Source organism: Antechinus flavipes, unplaced genomic scaffold (assembly GCF_016432865.1).
Source record: "Antechinus flavipes isolate AdamAnt ecotype Samford, QLD, Australia unplaced genomic scaffold, AdamAnt_v2 unplaced_scaffold421, whole genome shotgun sequence".
NCBI classification, from domain to species: Eukaryota; Metazoa; Chordata; class Mammalia; order Dasyuromorphia; family Dasyuridae; genus Antechinus; species Antechinus flavipes.
Window position 1 is genome coordinate 1 of NW_026262284.1, and position 5,762 is coordinate 5,762.

A 5,762-nucleotide genomic window follows, 5' to 3' on the forward strand; every position below is an offset into this window, starting at 1 on the left:
TAGATGAGCATAAAATGTTATCAACCTTGGTCATTGAATGAGAGAATGAGAGGCCCACTGAAATTGCTAAGGGGTTAAGGAGTACAAGTGCAATCCACGAGGTCCTGAAAGTTAGGACCATTCAATTGTCTTCTTGGCTCTTCACTAAACTACAAGTGAGACCTAAGCTGACTTGTCTGGGCAGCGTCTTCCCCACATGTTAAAAGGACCTTTGTACTAGATTATTTCTGAAACCCCTCTAGCTCTAGAAGTCCCCTTCTAATTCCACCTGAGAAAATGCACTGATTAGGAAATAAGTAAACTTAAATGTAATTTTAAAAACAGCAACCAAGATTGAAGTTTCAAAATGAATTAATACCTCCGAATCCCAGGGTGAGTCGCTGTCGTCTTCTTTGACCAGTCCTAATGTTGATAGAAGGGTAAGAAAATAGAGATAAATAACCACAGAAATAACTGGAAAATATGCTACTCAGAAGATGAAAACGGTTCAAATATGTCCTCTCAGAATGGCTTTAGGAAAATTTAAACTAAAATGACAGCAGACAAAATTAGAGTAGAGAGTAACATTTGCACTTATGGATTATGGACAAGGCAAGGTCTTTTAAAATACAGAAGCTAGGGGCTCAAGGGTAATTGTGTGTGAGAATACAAAATATTTTATGTCAAAAATAAACTCAACATTTAAAAGTTTATCATGGCATTCTTGGAAAGAATGCTTTGCAGTACGTTCTACAACTTGAGGTAGAGCACTGTATAGTGCATAGAAGGCCAGTTTGAACTGAGGTAGCCCTGGCTTCCATGTCCACTGCTGACATTGTGGTTGTGTGATTATAAGCAAGACAGTGAACTTCTTAGGCACCGGCCTACTCTGGAAGACTCTATGCAATAGAACAGTAGCCAATGGGCATCACGGGAAATTTTTTCCTTGTGGATGTTCTAAATGATGAAATCAGGAGCTCTGTCAACACAATAACTCACTTTTTCTTACAGCACCTTTGGCAGTTGTCCCAGGAGCTTCCACCCTTTGGGAATATTTGCATCTTCTGGACTTTTTTGCATCTTGGTACCATAGTCGGGGTAGATGACAATGTGTTTTTTGTCCACCTCTGGGTCCGATATATATTCCTGTAATTAATGAGAATGAAAGGTACAATGAGCTCCAAAATTTTTCTTCACTATCTGGCTAGCACAAATACTGTGAACCTAGCTGTTATACTGCACTTGACAGAAGATGGTGGACACAACAATCAAATCATGAAATGAATTAGATGTTTTCAATCACCTGTTTTAGGTATCTGCATAAGTATGAATTTATCCCTCCCCTATGCTAATAAATATTTTACTATTACTTCAATATGTTCAAATATTAGGAATGATACACAGTTCTTATCCTGAAATGATAATAACCTGGAAGGGAAGATATTGCCTGACTGGACAGAAGAGCCATGGATTTCAAAGGAGGGGACTCAGCACAGACATCTCATTTCTCCCTTTGCTATACTCTTTGAGACGTCTCTGAATTTTCCACCGTGCTGCACCTCCAGGCAGATTTCTCCAACCCCCAAGTCATTGGTTTCCTTTTAGGTTATATATTGTTTATGTCTTTTGTTCTTAATCTTTCTATGCCTTGAACACTGCCTGGTACATAGTAGCTACTTTTTCACTGTTTATGAAGCTACAAGTATGGAAGAACATAGAATCCGGGAGATGTATTAGAGAATTACAAAAAGAAACGAATGTTTAGAAGGACCAAGGAAAGCTTTATGGACTTTGCACTGTTGGATGTGATTTCTGAAATTCAGCCAGAATTTCAGAAGAAAACGAAGACACCCAGGATGAGATTCCAAACACCCAGAATAATATAAGGAAAGGTATTTCACGAAGAAAATATAAGGAGTCATTCGGAAAATGTTTCACTGAAATAGAAATGCATGAAATGGAAAAAAAAAATTAACTAAAATTCCATTTGCTTCAACTGGATTAAAACATTGACACTTTTTTTGACTCACTTATTTTAAGAGCTACGTGAAAATGAATTATTTTGTGGATGTCTTACATCCCTAATTAAATTAGAAAATACAAGGTGGCTAGAATTTAGTTTTCTTTGTTTCTGGATGCCATGTAACAAAAGAGATTTTATAAATGTGTATATGTATTGAGTTACTGAAATACTAGTATCGTAAAAATGTAATGGAGAAGTAAGAGATCATACTCTGGAATCTGAGATTACTGATCCCACTTCTATAAGAGTTCACAATGCAGTGTCTATTCATTACATTTATTCCATGTAAGAGGAATTAAAGTTTTGGAAACTAAATGTATTTTTTAAAAAAGATAAAATGGTACAGAGAAAGACACTAAAATGATTATTCAAGTTCTTGTTTAAATTCCTCTCTCATATGTTCATAATGCCTGAAAGAATGAGTCCCTACCTAATAAATTGTGTGTGGAACTGTGAACAGATCCAACCGTTCTGGAGAGCAATTTGGAACTATGTTCAAAAACCTGCACTCCCTTTGATCTAGCAGTGGTTCTAGTGGGCTTGTAGGCCAAAGAGATTTTGAGGGAGGGAAAGGGATCCACATGGGCAACACGTTTGTGGCAGCTCTTTTTGGAGAGGCAAGAAAATGGAAACTGAATGGTTGCCCATTAATTGGAGAATGGCTGAATAAATAATGGTATATGATTGTTATGGAATATTATTATTCAATAACAAACTATCAACAGGATGATTGCAGAGCGGCTTGGAGACACATGGACTGATTCTAAGGGAAATGAGCAGAACCAGCAGCTCACTATATATGGCAGGCAGAAGATTATGTGATGATCAATTCTGATGCCTATGGCTCTCTTCAACAAAGAGATTAGAACAACCAGTTCCACTTGGTCAATGATGAAGAGAATGCTCTCCACTGTGGAGTCGAAATGTGGTTCTCAACATTACAATCTCTCTTTCTCTCTCACTTTCTCTCTCTCTCTCTCTCTCTCTCTCTTTCTCTCTCTCTCTCTCTCTGTCTCTCTCTCTCTCTTTTCCTAAGGCAATGGGGGTTAAGTGATTTTCCCAGGACCACACACCTAGGAAGTGTTCAATATCTGAGGCCACTTCTAAACTTCGGTCTTCCTGACTTCTGGGCTGCTACTCTATCCAGTGCAACCACTAGCTGCCTCCTTCTTTTTTGGTTGTTGTTACTAGATTGATTTGATTTCTCTCGTGCAATACAATAATTGTATTTAACGTATATTTCTACCAAGTTTAACATACTTTGGACTACTTGCTATGCAGGGGAGAGTGTTGGAAGGAGGGAGAGAAAACGGGAATACAAAGTACTTCAAGGGCTAAAGATGAGAAATTATCCACATATATGTTTAGAAAATAAAAAGTTTGAATTAAAAAAAGGAATTGATGTCTATGTGAAGAACAAGGAGAGGTGAGCTTAAAATTTGTGATAAATACAAAGGAAATTTCTTTGGGAAAAATATATTTTTACCTATAATCTACCTTGTTCCAGGTAATCTTTGACAATGATCACACAAAATAAAACTTTCCTGAAATATTTTTTCAATACATTATTACACTGTCTAAGAAATGACAGGCTGCTTGAGACAAATCAAATCCCAATCCTAAAGCTATGATTCAAGGCATACAGAGACAGTCTTTTTTTACAGATGATACTTCTGACTTTTATTAGTCCCCTCTGTGACAACTGAACTGCAAGTTTTACATTGTTTGCAAGCATCTTTACCATCCTCTTTCTCCCTGCACTTTTTCCTGCTTCCTCTCTGCCAAGCCAAACCTCATCCTAGCACTACACCCTACTTATTACCTCTTTCATTAAGTCTTTCTTCATGCAATACTAATTACTCTGACATTGCCCTTTGTATGGTCCTCAGTCTGTGTATAGAAGCTAGGCAGAAATTTACTTAGAATTGGCCACCACATCAGCTTATATAAGTGCCTTTGTCCTACCCTCTAATTGGTAGGTAAGCTGATCAGGGAGGAGGGAAGTAGGCTTCTATTTGTCCAAAGTCTCTTACTATTCTGGAATATATCCTCATACTTAGATGAGCATAAAATGTTATCAACCTTGGTCATTGAATGAGAGAATGAGAGGCCCACTGAAATTGCTAAGGGGTTAAGGAGTACAAGTGCAATCCACGAGGTCCTGAAAGTTAGGACCATTCAATTGTCTTCTTGGCTCTTCACTAAACTACAAGTGAGACCATAAGCTGACTTGTCTGGGCAGCGTCTTCCCCACATGTTAAAAGGACCTTTGTACTAGATTATTTCTGAAAACCCTCTAGCTCTAGAAGTCCCTTTCTAATTCCACCTGAGAAAATGCACTGATTAGGAAATAAGTAAACTTAAATGTAATTTTAAAAACAGCAACCAAGATTGAAGTTTCAAAATGAATTAATACCTCCGAATCCCAGGGTGAGTCGCTGTCGTCTTCTTTGACCAGTCCTAATGTTGATAGAAGGGTAAGAAAATATAGATAAATAACCACTGAAATAACTGGAAAATATGCTACTCAGAAGATGAAAACGGTTCAAATATGTCCTCTCAGAATGGCTTTAGGAAAATTTAAACTAAAATGACAGCAGACAAAATTAGAGTAGAGAGTAACATTTGCACTTATGGATTATGGACAAGGCAAGGTCTTTTAAAATACAGAAGCTAGGGGCTCAAGGGTAATTGTGTGTGAGAATACAAAATATTTTATGTCAAAAATAAACTCAACATTTAAAAGTTTATCATGGCATTCTTGGAAAGAATGCTTTGCAGTACGTTCTACAACTTGAGGTAGAGCACTGTATAGTGCATAGAAGGCCAGTTTGAACTGAGGTAGCCCTGGCTTCCATGTCCACTGCTGACATTGTGGTTGTGTGATTATAAGCAAGACAGTGAACTTCTTAGGCACCGGCCTACTCTGGAAGACTCTATGCAATAGAACAGTAGCAATGGGCATCACGGGAAATTTTTTCCTTGTGGATGTTCTAAATTGATGAAATCAGGAGCTCTGTCAACACAATAACTCACTTTTTCTTACAGCACCTTTGGCAGTTGTCCCAGGAGCTTCCACCCCTTTGGGAATATTTGCATCTTCTGGACTTTTTTGCATCTTGGTACCATAGTCGGGGTAGATGACAATGTGTTTTTTGTCCACCTCTGGGTCCGATATATATTCCTGTAATTAATGAGAATGAAAGGTACAATGAGCTCCAAAATTTTTCTTCACTATCTGGCTAGCACAAATACTGTGAACCTAGCTGTTATACTGCACTTGACAGAAGATGGTGGACACAACAATCAAATCATGAAATGAATTAGATGTTTTCAATCACCTGTTTTAGGTATCTGCAGATGGTGTCATGGAAACAATGAATGAGAGTTATTGGAAGACAGAAGGACCTGATATCCATAGGGTCACAATGAGTCGGGCATGTGACTGAATGACTGAATAATAATGATGTTAATATATTGATCGTGAAAATATCTTACTATTTCTCCTCTCACCTCCTAAAGAAAACTATAGTAATTCCACAACTATATTCCCCAGTGTCTATCTCACTCATACAATTTTCAAATTTTCTCCCTTCTCATCTGAAACACCATCTAAATTTTCACACCCAAAGACCTATAATTATCTTACCATTCCAATGTCTATGTTTTCAATTAAATAACATTTATAACTTCTACATATTGAACAGTACAATATATTTCTGACTCCAGCTTGCTGGACTAAGAGCATCTCTCCATTTAA

At 37.5% G+C, this 5,762-nt stretch overlaps 1 long non-coding RNA gene across 1 annotated transcript; it reads right to left on the reverse strand.

Annotated features, from left to right (window-relative positions):
* Window positions 1-1,033: 1,033 nt before the first annotated feature.
* Window positions 1,034-5,160, reverse strand: LOC127543344 (uncharacterized). Its single transcript, XR_007949209.1, has 3 exons — window positions 5,039-5,160; window positions 4,419-4,462; window positions 1,034-1,125 (listed from the first exon to the last, which is right to left on the reverse strand). It is a non-coding gene; the product is annotated as an uncharacterized LOC127543344 (long non-coding RNA).
* Window positions 5,161-5,762: the final 602 nt, after the last annotated feature.